This window comes from Strix aluco, chromosome 15 (assembly GCF_031877795.1).
Source record: "Strix aluco isolate bStrAlu1 chromosome 15, bStrAlu1.hap1, whole genome shotgun sequence".
Classification (NCBI taxonomy): Eukaryota; Metazoa; Chordata; class Aves; order Strigiformes; family Strigidae; genus Strix; species Strix aluco.
The window spans coordinates 6,986,810-7,001,205 of NC_133945.1; positions in this window are offsets into that span (position 1 = coordinate 6,986,810).

Consider the following 14,396-nt stretch of genomic DNA (forward strand, 5'->3'; position numbering starts at 1 on the left):
AAAGCCATAACCCTGAGTCATGATGAGTCAAAAACGTGGGAAAGCGACAAAGTTTCAGTGTTCACACCTCTAGAAAAAGCTAAACCTGCTCTGTATAACCTATTTCACCCTGCACAGTGATCCTCACTACATAATCCTCCATCACAGTGTAAAGCTTGTATCTCAAGCAGAGCAGAACGGAAAGCAGATTTCCTATTTCCCCAAGGAGCTTTTAGGATTTCCGAGTGGTTTTCCACCCTGAACCTGAGAGAGGATGGAAAAATCTCAATTTTTTGTGAACTGGAATCAATGAACTTTCTAATTTTGGCTTGGCTGACGAGCTGTATTGATTTTAATTTTATTTCTGTTTCCCTAGAAAATTACTTCTATTTCACAGTGGAAACAAATTCAGTTAGAAGAACAAAAAAAAAAAAAAGCCTTCCCAAGTGCCATTCTGGCTGCTTTGACAGGTCAGCCACATTTTTTCCCTAGGGAATTTTTCAAAATAGGATATTTGTGGACATAGATTCTGAATCCTATTGTGCAATCTATATTGTCAGATTTAATTTTGCAATAAAGAATTTTTTTAATTAAATGAATCTATTCAAAGACCAAAGGATACCTGGCAGATGTGGGATTCACCCCACCTCAGTGGAGTCACCCATACCCCAGCCACCCCTATCCCAGTCAGGACAACGGGGGCTGCAGACTGGGGAGTATTTCAGCAGGAGCTGTTGTGTTTTGGCACGCTCGCACGAGTGTGTTTGGAATATATTTTCAGTTCCTCAGTGCACCTTGTAATTGAATCAGATAAACACGTGGAATTACAGCGATATTCAGGTGACACTAAGCGCCAGTTGTATGATTAGAGCAAATCTTTCAGCTCCTCTGAGCTCGCTGACAGTGACTTATTTCTGTATTTGTAAGTGCTCCTGTTTATGATGGAGGAGTTCACAGGGTAATAAACAGGATAAAAACCCAGACTGAAGAATTTGATTACTGTAAAATCTATTTATTTCAAGTCTACCAGTTATTTCTATTATGGGACATTTTAGAAATAATTGTGCGTCTTGAAGTAGTTTAAAGAAGATTAATTTTCCAAAGAAAAAAGCCATTCTCAAATCCATTTTATCTGCTTCTCGGACAAAGCATGAAATTAGGAGCTTATCCTAAAATCGCTGAAATCAAAGGCAGGTCTTTCCCTTGACTTTAGAGGGATATAAATCAAATTAGATGTGAATAGCTGAGCAGTACTGTTGTAATGGATAGCTGGTGCACGGAGGAGTGATGGGGCTGGAGATGTGCGATACCAATAAAGTTACACATCAGCTGACAAAAGACAGGGTTTCGCCAGGCTGGGTGGTGGAGATGCCACCTGAGAGCTTCAGACTTCACCTAAGATGTTTCTGGATCAAAATTATTTTTCCAAACCTGGTCTCTTGTTCTACTTTCTGCCTAGCTAAAGGACCAGAAACCTTGAAAAGTGGGGTAAAAGGGGACAAAATAGACAAAGGCTCTTCTTTTACTCTGAAAAAGGAAAATATGAGGGCAAGCCCCATATTCTGGGAGGTGACAGTAGTACCTTCCAATGCTCCACCTGGATCCAAAAGACACCAGTTGTCCCCACCCCTAGAAGAAACTGAAAAACTAATTTTCTGGCTTCCTTCCAGTTTCTAGGTGGTTGCAGGAGGCTGATGCTGAGCCCACGCAGACTGTACTCCTCCAGGCAGGTGCCCCATAGGCTCCTCCCAGGGTTGATGTACAGCCCATACCTGGAGTTGGCCGCTCCAGATGTTGAATTTATGCACTGGAAAAAAAGCTCTTGGCCTTTTCCATCTCTGTTTCTGCATCATGATCCCTGCTGAGGACATTTCTCTGGGGTTTCCCTCAGATCCTGGGGCTGTGCTCCTGTGTCTGGTGTCAGGGAGTAATATTGACTGTATCTGAGGGGTTTGAGCCCAAAATCAACAGTAGCTCTGCCGTAAGACTGATTTGTTGGTAACCTATTGCTCACAAGGTCTACTGATGCTTCTCAACAAAAATTTTTGCATTTCAGTGATATCCCTCCTTTCCAAATACAAAACTCTTGCTAGTTTCTGTTGAATTTGTGAGGCGTTTTTGTCTGAATTCGCAATGTTAGTCCTGAAAAGAGTTGATGTTTTGTCAGAAACCCTCATTACTGCACATGGACTAAAATTTCCCTGGATTTCTGATTCTTTTTGATTCTCTGCTCTATTGTTCTTTATATTAGACTGACCCTTTTGCTCGGTCTATTCAGTGTACTTGTTTTTCAGCAGCTGCCTGGAAATATTCACAAAGAAACCACAAAAAACCCTCAGTGAATCAAAGAACACTTCTATGGACTATTTGAGAAAGACATTAGAAGTAAAATAATCACGAGGTGGCAATTAATAAAACATAAAAATGATCTTTCTGCTAAATGGGTTTTAGTTACATTTTAGAAAGTGAAAAACATGGTGGCCTTTGCTCTAATCATTTATCTGACAGAATGAATTATTTTATATACATATTCAGATCGCTGTTGTTGCTGCTGCAGCAGAGTTAATTCTAGGTGCCTGTCAAGGAAAAAGGCTGCAATTACTTTCCTACTGCTGCAAGTGTCCCATTCTGTATGTGTAAGAGATGGTCCTATTTAAGCAGGTAACAATAATAATAATAATAATAATAATAATAATAATAATAATAATAATAATAATAACAACAACAACATTGCCAGGAAGGGCTGTCCGGGCTAAGTCTGTAACAGCGCCAGTGTTTCAAATCCTCTTTCAAATCTAAGGGGTTGGTAAAAGTATTTTCCTGGGGCAGCAGCAATCCACAGCACTGATTCTGCCACCCCAGTCCCTTTGGGTTTTCCCACATTGTACCTGCTGATGTACCCCAAGACCCCAGGTGTGCACCGGTATAGATATGGGCAGCTCTGTCATGGTCCCTGCACGGTGTGAGGCTCCTGTTGTGTCTCACCTTCAACACGACCCTACTACTCCTGCTGTGCAAAAGACTTTAATTCTGTTAAAATTAAAGGAGGTGCAGGGTTTGATCCCAGGCTGGGGCAATCTTGCTCCTTTGAAGTCAATTTATAGTATTGGTCCTTAACAGCTGAGATCTGTTTTGTGATGGTCTGACCTCAGATTATCAGGGATCCATCTTCTGAGAGTGCTACTGAAGGCATCGCCTCCATATCCATGAATATTAATTATATCCTTCAGCTGAACGACCCACCTTCAACAAACGCCAGTTTTGAAATACATCCTTGATCAGCTTGATCAGAAAGGATGGGACACCGAAAGAGGAGGGAGGGTCTCATTTTGAGGATGTGTTGACGTAGGAACACACTGAGGAAACGAGGGGGGATAAATGCCACAGTTAAACTTGTGCCGAGGTGTTTACTTAATGAATCCTAAAGTTTCCCTTTCTTAATCCAGTGGGTAAATTTAGCTTCTGAGTTTAACCAAAGGCAAAGTGAAGCTGAGTAGGATCACAGTTCCTGGTGGAAGAAACAATCTATTCAATTTGATAGATTTAGAGATAAAATGACCTTTTTTTTTTTCCCCCAAAGAAAAGTCATTCATTCATTATGTTTAACCTTAATTCATTAATGCATTTTCTCTTTCCTCAGAAGCTCTAAAATTCCTTCTCAAGAGCTGCCTTCACTGCCCCTTCCCCTCTGCTTCTCTCCAATTAGTGTATCTCCCTGTGTACTTCAAATCTGTCCCCTGAAATACTGATATGCAAAACTGTCCTGTCAGCAGACCCTCTGCACAATTAAGCGCAGACCTTGGCTAAGAAATCTGGATTAAGGCATCTCACTAAATACATTTTAGTTTTCATTATTAGGAAGAGCAATGTTCAGATTAGCATTCAGGTTTGGTGTGACTGTAGGGAGAATCATTACAGATAGTTAATTTATTCAAACTTAATTCCTATTCCTAATTACTCACAAATAATATTATTTATATACATCTCCTTTGAAGAAGCATAGGAGATAGTATTTTCAGTGGTATGACAAAGAAGAAAAGCTTGGGACAGAGTACAAGTCTGGTGGTGCTGGCTAATAATTAGGAGAAGCCAAAATAACCCTGAGAGCTGAGATGGTTCCCGTTGCTCTTCCAGCCTTTGCTTGCCCCAGGCACCAGCCCTCCTGGCTAACGCTAATCATGTGTGATGCAAAAGCACATACATGATGTGAAAATTCATTCCCTGGCTGCCACACTGGAAGGAAATCGCTTTTTTTCCCCTTCTTTGGGCCAGTGTGTTTTAGGGTTGGATGGGGGCTTGCCCGTCGGGTGGGAGCCCTTCTCCAGGGTGGATTCACATGTTGCTCCAGCAGTTCCCAGCTCCAGTGAAGCAGCTTCTGCCTGATACTTCTCCTGCCTGTCCAGCCCACCAGTGTAGGCAGGTTGCTGACCCTCCTAAATCTCTTCCAGGCAGCTAAATCCCAGGACTGTGGCCGGCAGCATCCCAGCTCCATCACAAGCCTGGGAGGACAACGCTGCTGTCACCCCAGGGCCTGTCCTCAGGATGCTCACAACTCTTCATCAACAACGTGGCAGTTTCTTGCAGGTTGAAGTGTCATTGCTCCAACTCCTGACATTTACTCACCAAAAATGCAGGTCCAGCTGCACGGCGCAACATGTTCCCCGTGGTGGCGAGCACCCACGGGTTTCACTGAGCCAATATTGGGGTGGCATCAGCAAAGGGTCAGGGATTGGATGGATAAGCCTCCAAGCACCCACTTCAGACTTAAGCCAGCTAGTACCATGGTAATTAAAAGCAAATTAGTTAAACGCTTTCCCTCTGGGTGCCTGTTTCACTATATTTGGAAACCAGAGGCTGAATGAAGGGCTCAAGCACCACTCTGATGCATGGGAAAGGGTTCCTGTGATCTTTGCAGCCTTTGCTGCAAACAGTCCATGCTCTAAATGAAAGGAAAGCAGGAGGGGAAAGCAACCAGATGGCAAGATTTGCCTGTGGTGTGATGATTAGCAGAAGGAGGAGGAGAACCCTGGTCCCCTAACCCCCACCCTGAAGCCGCCTGTCCCTGGGGTTGTACAGGGTTTTCCAGCACATGGCCAATTTGTCATTACTTTTCCTGTTTGACTTTTTTGTTATGCCAGCTCAAAGCTTCTCTCTTGCTGATCAAGTCAAAAATAATTACTATAATCTGAAAAATTGCGTCTGTCTTCCTGAGAATTAAATATTTAAACTCTCAGACAAATGGACCTTGCTTATTTCTGTTAAAGGTTCATGTTCTCAAATGTCACAGTGAGTTAAACGTATCTTGAAAAATAATCTCATTTCTGGTTACTTTACTTTTCATTCCATTTTACCTCCATATACATTACCCACATTAATTCAATCAGAGGGTTTGACACTGCAGCTCCCTGGGTGGACAGCTGGGAAAACAACTGTCACTTCCGATAGGGAAAGAATGAAAATGGTTTGGTGAGAAAAACTGAAGGGGGTGAACACCTCCCTTTGGGTCACACACCGACCTCGTGAGGCTTCTCAGGCTTCCTCACATCATTGCTGTTTTGTTATGAGCATCTTCTCTGCTGGGGAGTTAACCTCTTGCTGCCAATGGACTTGGGGAAATGTCAGTGCATTACAGTGTTCCAGAAGACAGAATAGTTATGTATATGCTCTTTGGGTTTCGTTTTTAGAATTTAATGAGGAAAATCGAAGGTCACATGTTGTAACAGCAGTTAGGTTGTGCCCACTGCAGCAGCTTGGTGGGTTTTTGCAGTTGCACGATGATGAGGGCTGGCTGGAAGCTGCCAAGCCCCAGCTGCGAGCTTGCTCAGGGCTGGGAGAAACCTCCGAGTGAGAAAGTCACTGCAGTCACTGCCACAGGGTGTGACTTCACAGCCCTGAAACAGCTAAAGGGGTACTGGCACAGCCTGGAAGTGTGTGAGGTTTGACTTCTGAATCATTTCATAAAGCACAGTTGGAAAGTCTCTAGTTCAGTGAAAATTGGCACATGGCTAGAATAGAATAGAATAGAATAGAATAGAATAGAATAGAATAGAATAGAATAGAATAGAATAATTTCAGCTGGAAGAGACCTACAACAATCATCTAGTCCAACAGCCTGACCACTTCAGGGCTGACCTAAAAGTTAAAGCATATTATTAATGGCATTGTCCAAATGCCTCTTAAACTGACAGGCTTGGGGCACTGACCACCTCTCCAGGAAGCCTGTTCCAGTGTTTGGCAACCCCCTTGGTAAAGTCAAGTCTAAAACATAGACTCTGTTACTCTGGATACTTTGAAGACACCTGTCTTGAAGCAGAAAGCGTGCCACTGAGGCCTGCTATGTACATTTAGTGTATCTCAGTGTACAAAGTCCCATTACCAACGGTACCTGTTGGATTTGGCTATTTATTTTGTTTCTGGGAGGAAGGATGCTGCCATTCAGCCTCGGCTCCTGGAAGCTCCTGTGGCTGGATTCAGTGAGGCAGGATTTGACCCATCAGTCACTGGCACTGCCACCTGCAAGAGGTGTCCAGGCTGGTGGTCTGTAGCACATCAGATATCATCATTGATTTGAACATAATTTGCTGGCAAAGAGCCCCTGGGAAATGCTTTCATTGTGCTGCCACACGATGCTCGAGGTTTGCTGATAACAGACATGTCACTGCTTTGATGCTTTGGCTGGTGATGTGCTCTGCTTCAGCTCGAAATGCCACAAAATGGTACAAGAAGCTCAGTTTTTAGTGACAGGGGGAATGGCCCTCAACGGAAATAGCTGAAAAAGCACAGGAATCCTTAAAAAGAGGGTTTTGCAATCCTTACTCCAGCAGACCTGCCAGCTCCAAAGTCCTCCACAGGTTTTTCCCTTCTGGCAGTGCACAGCTTGGCACCTTCAACCTGCCAGTCCTCCAGCTCGGCAGCAGTGGGGAAAACTGATCCCTCCTGCTACCCAGATCAGGCAGGATGACAAATTACCCATCGCTGCATCGCCTGCTTTCCCAGTCCGGCACGGAGCGAGGAGCCACAGCTAATTTTAGTCTCACCTTCCCCAAACTGCCTGGGGAAAGGGTAAAGAGGATAAAAGTTCATTTCTGCAGGATGAGAAATCAGGTTGCAGGCGGCTCCCCGACTTGAGGGACCTTGGGGATGGGTTTTAAGCAATGACCATGTTGGGTCCCTGCACAAAGCCTCTGGGTCCTCTACGTGGCTCCTGCTCTCCGGCCATGTGACTCCAGGGATTGATGCCCGAGGTAGGAATGGCCCTGAGAAAAATCTTCATAGAAACCCTGTGCTCAGGAGCTGCTCGTGTGTGAACAGGAGTGGAAGAGGAAAGAAACTCTGGTGGGAGTTTGTAGACAGAAAACCTCGTGAGAACCAAAACTTAAGCAAAAAACATCCATGATTAAAAGAGATTTTGAAAGTGGTAACGCTGTGCTATTTCCATCAATTCATTTGACACCCACTCATTTTGAAGTAATTTATCACAATTAAGATAGGCATTGTAACACAGCGTTGAAAACTCTGGCAAATTACAGATCATTATGACATTCAGGGATGTTTGCAAGCCTACTTTTTTTTTCCCCTGTTTTTAATGAAAGCACCACATTTACATAAATCATTATTTTTGAGTGCTGGGAGCCAGAGCTCATCTTCAGTTGGGGACGTGGGCTCTGGGGAGGGGGCAAAGCCCTTCGGCTGCTGCTGGTCCTTCCCACAGCGTGAAACTGGGATCTGAGGTCAGCAACAGGGTGGTGGGGAGTCAACTCCCCACTCTCATCTTCACCCATAACCACTTCATTGCTGCTAAAGCCCTCTGAAAGCCCAAACCCAAGCCCTGAGGGTCCAATCCAGCACTGGAGGATGTGCTCAAACCAATTCCCATCAAGGTCCAGTGACTGACATAATTTGATCCATTCCAGGGCTGCTGCTAGACACAGAAAAGCCAGAGGGGAAACAACCTGATGCATCCCCCAATGTTATTCCTCTACTAATATGCCCAGGAGCCTTTCATTTTAACCAGTGATAAGAAAAACCACTTGTTTCTTGAATGAAATTATATTCTGGGAAGCTGAGATGGGGAAGTTTAATAATTTCTGCTAAATTAAACAAAGCTGCAGTTCCCCTGGCAGCCAGAATTATCTGTGAGTGAGCGATTGCAGAGAAAGAAGTCAGGACATTTCATTCTGGATTTTTCCAGAGGAAATATTTCCTTCTTGAAAATTACCAAGAGTTATTTTTTAAGTGGGGGGGAAGGGGGGGTGGTCAAAAAGTGTCAGAGTCAGTAAACAAACCAAGCCATTTCAGTGCAGTTCACACAATATGTTTCACTTGACTTGTAAAACTGCTCTTCTCCCCCCAACTTTCATTTCACTAAGGCAAATGTGTGAAAAAAAAAAATCTCATCAGAGGATGACAAATGTGTTTTGATGTTTGGTTTGTTTTGGTTTTTTTTCCCCAGTCTATTTTTCCATCTTCCTTCACTTACTATTAATTAAAGGCAGTGGTTTCCAGCTTCCACACACTGATGGCTGGAGGCATGGGCAGGACCGACACTGCTGATTGCAGCCACCAGAGAGGTGGGACAAATTCTCGTGCAATGTTTTCCCTGTCCTACCCACAACAGTTTGGAAAATCCTTGTAGAAAAAACAAGTGAACGTGCCCTGGAGTCTTCGAACTGTGAATTTGCTCCTTTCTTTAAGTATAAAAAGTGCGCAGGAGGGAAAAACATAGCTGGACTTACAAGTTGTTGCAGTTCTTGGGTTCGTTTGGCTTTAATTTAATTCCTCTTCATCCACTACGATTGTAAGCAATGAAAGCAGATAAACCAGGACAGCAGGATCTCAGTTGCTCCATTTCTCTTAAGTGCTCCTCGGCTCAGCACTCAGTTCATGATGAGCTGTCAGGGAGAAAAATGTAACTCTTGTTCAGCATCATAACCAGACAAACAATTTGTAAAAAATAATCTTTTTGACAGATCATATTCCTTTTCCTGCATGAAAACAGCTTGTGGGCTTTTCTTTCCCCTTCATCAATTTTTTTTTTTTTTTTTCCTGAACGCTGTAGGTGAGTGGATTTAGGTGCAGTGATTCAGAGATTAAAGTAGCAAACTGGAGCTGTTTCGACAGGACACGTTGATGGGTGCTGGTGTCTCTGTTCCCAACCACACCAGTGCTTGGCCATTGCTAAACACAGCGGTGGTCAGATCTGAGCACAAACCTCCCCTTCCCCAAATACCATCCAGCACCACCCAGCCCTGCACCGTTGCTGTGAAGGCACCATCGGGAGAGTGTAATTAAGGAAAGCTGATAACAGGAGCAGTTTTGGCCCAGGCAGGCTAAACATGCTGCATCTCTGAGCTCTCCCATTGCGGCTGGAGATGGGCACACGGTGGTGGCCCTCCTGCATCACCTGGGGATGGGCAGAGGGACCAGAGGGCCAGGACATCACTGGGGTTTGACTGTGAACAGTGCAGGTTGTAGGTTTGTGCTTTATATATGGTGTTTTGCCCCGGGGAGGGTTTGAGAGCACTTTCTTTGAGGGCAGAGTAAAGAGCCTCCTCCATGCTAGCTGGGGTCCATGCAAGGCTGGGGAGCAGGGCTGAGTGTGCATGGGGTGCATCCCCCCTTGCTGGGCCCAGCCCTGCAGGAAACGCTGGTGAGGCTGAAGGTGGAGAGATGCCTCTGATCCTGGTAATAAAAGATGAGCGGAGTTGAAAGGAAGAGGCTGAGGAGTCAGCTCTGGCTTTAAACAGAATAACTAATAAGTTGTTTCAGCACACCTCCAGCTGCCTCTGGAACAGCAGGTTAGAAAGCAGGGGGAAAGGCTTTGCACACTGAGAGTTTGCTCATTAATAACTCAGAAATGGGCATGTTGGCCAAGCTGGGTGCTCCCTGTTGCTGTACAGAGCTGCAGCCCTCCACCAAAGTCCAGGGAAAATCCCCACGACTTGCTCTGCCTGCTGCTTCTCTGCAAAGCTCCAAAAAGCAAAACTTGGGGTCTGTCCCCGATGCGCCACGAGGCTCCTGCCAGGGCTGGGGGCAAGCACTGGCTGTGGGAAGCCAAAAACCAGAATCACACAACAGACATCTTGCTCCCAGAGGAATAGTTTTAGGCCAATCTCAGCACAGAAGTGGGAATAAGAGAGAGATTTTTGTGATCTTTTGTTTACCTCTTGTCTACACAGAAGTGTCAGCTGGAGCTGATGGTGCCCAAAAGTCCCAGAGCAGGCCCAGGCAGCCTCAAACCTCAGAAATACTCTCAAAAATCTTCTGCCAGAGACCACAAATACAGAGCAGCGTCCTGTGGTACCTGTGTACTGAAAGGTGTTTGGTGGGAAGGCAAAGTGACAGGGAAAAGGCCACATCTCTGCTACTGCTGGAGGATGACAGAGGCAGCGTTGGGTGCCCTCACCCAGTGCCAGGTGCCTCAGGGGAACTGCCACTCTCCCTGATTTAAGAAAGCTTTTATTTTTCAATTACAAGTGGAGCTGAGCATTCATCAGCATGAAAAATAATAGCTGAATCGATCATTTGAGTGAGCCTTTAGGCACAGGGTAATGAGCTGGGGTCAAGCACTTAGGGAAGCATTGCATCCATTTTGGTGTAATGCTGCTTAAACTTCTCAGAGCAATAGGAATGATTTCATTCAAACTTAGGGCAAAACTCCAGCTCCATCTTTCTTCCTTTCCCTTGAAGTCATTTGCCAAAGAAAAATATTGTTTATCTAAACCCCACTTTCATTTGCAAGATGATTTTTAGCTTTTTGCACTTACCACATCAGTCTATGAAAAGCGTTAGCAGCAGATTTCATTTAAAGAAATATTTCTTTTTCCTGCCAAATGGAGTGTTTTGAACCTGAAAGAAAAAAATGGCTGTGAGCACTCAGAAGTCTCCCTCCCCTACAATAAAACCTGAAGAGCAGTGCAGAGGGATGGAAAGATAGCTGGTAAATCAGAACGGGTAAGTAATGAGGATTTCAAGACAGTCTCTACAAAACTCCTATTGTGGACAATCCCAAAGCTGACATTTATTTACATAAAACATATAATTGAAGTGTCAGAAGAGAACAATTAAAGGCATCCACTGACATGAATGTCAATGGAAGCAGTACCGTGACTCTCTGCTTTCTGTGGAAAGGGAAAGATGGGTTTGGGCTGGTTTTCCCTTTTCATTCATTTCCTTAATCTCTTTTCAATGCACGGAACATCGGGATCTAGTAAATACAACGTGTGGCAGAAGAAAAAAGGTTTTAGCCTCCAACACCTCAATAGATCTTCCTCCAGCAGCGTAGCTAAGATCTCATACTTATTAGGCAGTGACGGCTTTTTTAGAGTGTAAATGGCATTTTCCTACGTGTGTGCAGAGGACAGGAGGCATCAGGGTGATGGTCCACAGGACACCCCATCCTCTGCAGCCCCATGGATGTCCAGGGCAGGGTCTTGCTCAGCAGCAGTAGTTAACCATTCATTAAAAAATATTTGCAAAGCGTTAATGCCAGAGCTGGGACCCTCTGGGCAGGATTTCTGCAGCCAGTGCAAGGGCAGCTCCAGCCCAGCCTGGGGCTGCTCACGCAGAGGAGGTCTGAGGGGTGTCAGACAAGCAGAAAGGGCTGCAAGCAGCGGGGCTGCACATTCCCTGCAGGATTTTAACCTGGTAGAGGTGTTTTCTGGTCTCTCCTTGATTTTTGTGGTTCACCCTCAACTTATTCCATCCTCTGTAGCTGGAAGATCCCCAGCTGGTCTCACAGCAGCTGGTCAGACAGGGTCATGTGAAATAATTGCAGCCTGTACGCAGTCCCGGTCTCCAACCTGTTTTGTTGCTGTAGAACATCCTTTTATTGTACCTGACCTTCAGGCCGCAGTTGCAATTCCATGGCAATGATAACAATATTCAAGAGATGAACCTTTTGGCATTTCTGGCTGATTTTTCACACATATCAGGAGAAAAAAAAAAGAAGCCATTCTTACAACCAGCATCCCATTTTTTCCAGAGAGACACCTAATGAGACCATTAGCACAAGTGGTCTGTTTGTTTGCTCTGTCACGTAACTCCGCACCAGAGCCCTCCCGTTGTTATTCTGGTTTCCCTTATTGTCACACGGAGATTTGCACCAGGCTGATCATCAGAGGGCTGTAAATAGGGCCAAAAGTGGATGTTTCCCACAAAACTCTTAGTTCATCGCAGCGTGCGACGAGCAGCAAGGAGAACATGACAGTAATCAGAGCTGGCAGCAAGCAGTGGAAAATGTATTTGTAAGAGCTTTGATTAAACTGTCAGCTGGAATTTTGGAGCAGATGCAAAGCATTTAAACATAGGCTGTTTAGTGGTGGGAGGCCTAATTCTTTTAATTTAAATGTTGGTTTAGGGGAGAAGCTATGGAATGTATTTACCCCTCAGTGCGTACACACATCTTGTGCTGTGACACAAACTGGGAATTAGGAGGCTGTGTGTATAATCACAAAGGCTTGATGCTCGTGTTTCTGAAGGATGCTCTCTTACATGCATTGAAGTTTCCCTTTCTCCAGCACCAGAGCACAGCCATGGAGAAGCGTTAGGGTAACAGGAGGAGGTGACATTTGTGACAAACCCAGGTGGTGGCTCAGCCCAGGCTCACCCCCATCCTATGGACCAGCCTGGTTCAGGGTTGGAGCAAGATGTGAACTAAGCTCTGGAGAAACTTGCACCAAGCAAGTAGGAAGGTAATTAGAAATCATAAATTATTTTAGAAGAGTTTAGCCAGGTGTTGTCCCAGGAAAAAGCCAAAATTAGAGATGATGCTTCCAAACACTGGTGCTTGCAATAGGAGTGAGGCTGGGGTCTCTGCAGGGCGGTCTCTGGGCTGCACGTGGCCAGCGTGGCTGGGTATCCCCAGGGCCTTTCTGCACCCAAAAAAGAATGTTTGGGTGTCAATTTAAAGAGTTATACTAACGGCAATGAACAGTAATGATTACCAACATGTCAGCACATAAGGCTGTAAATAACTGTCCTGTTTCGATCACCCTTGGAACAAAAATCCTCCCCTCCTCCCCCTGCACAGATGTGCCCCATGCACCCCGGGCTGGGCACACATACAGTCTGGCCACTTCTTTATAAATAAAAAGAGAAATGGGAAAAGTAATCTCCCCGCTAAACAAGGTTACTTCCAAACTCTTCTGCTTTCTCAGTGCACGTGGGTTTTTGTCGCAGGTTTCACCTTGCAGGGAAGTCATTCGAAGAAAGACACTGAAATCATCCCGCGCTGCTGCAGCACGTGACGGGAGGTGCCGTGCTGCTGCCAGTCCTCCTGCTCTCCTCCCTCGGCTTAGCACCTCGGCTGGGCTGTGCCTCCCGTGCATCCCACTGGATGGGATATTCAAAATTCAGGAAAGCACTTAATTCCCAGCGATTTCAGTGTGACAGTGCATAGTAAGAACTAAGCCCATGTTAAAGGACACTCCAGATAAGGCCACGTAATGCAGTAAATTAGAGGGATCCAGCCTAGAAGGGGATGCTGATGCGGGTGGGAGACGTTTGCTGGGTGAAGGTGAGGAGGCAGCGGCGCGACACACACGGGAGATCGGGATATGGCACTGGCAGAGTCCATTCGAGCTGCATTTGCCCGGTGCCTGCCTGCTCTGTCATAGGCTTCAGCTTGGAAACGTATCAGACTTGCCTGCCTTTAATTCTTTATTATATTGAAAGAGACAGCTGGATACAGTTTTGCATCATCAGCTCCAGAGACACAGAGACCTTGTAAAAACCATTCTTGCCTGTAAAGCAAACTGAGCGTGTAATAACTACAGTGACCAACTAGTATTGTCACAGCTGGGAGGAGGACAGAGAAAGGGGTGCGGGAGGAGGGTGGGTTTGATCCATCTCAGGGCAGGGAGCACAGACCCTGGGGAAGTTTCTGACCCATGAGGTAGGAAGCAATAATCTGAAGTTAATTAAAGATAAGAGCTTGCTTGCTCAGCTTTACCACCTCTCAGAGCTGAGCTGCACAGGGAAATCTCTGCCCTCCTCTTCTTTGGAAGCCAGTAGAGACTTAACACAAGTTTTTATAGCTCCTCACTTGTTTTTATATGAAGCTTTCCACATTTGTTTGGCCAGGGGCATTGAATGAGGCTGGTCTCCTGGGAGGACAAGGCCTGTTTGTGTTATGTGAGCAATGAGGGAGTTTGTTTTCTCCCCCGCATGCTGCCTGCAGATCATTCCCGAGCAGAGCTGCCACTGAGCTGCTCCGTAGCGATGGCCCACGGAAGGCAAAATTGCCCCTCCTGTGCTTTGGGCAGCTCTTGTTAAGTTGCTCTGAGAATATCTTCAGCCTCGGTGCCTCGGTCCATCTTCTGCTGTGAAGCCTCCGCAGCTCTGTAAACTCCACTGTAACTCAGCACTGTTCCCCCTGCCAGAAACGGCGTGAGGATGCTGTCCTGCGACTGAGAAAT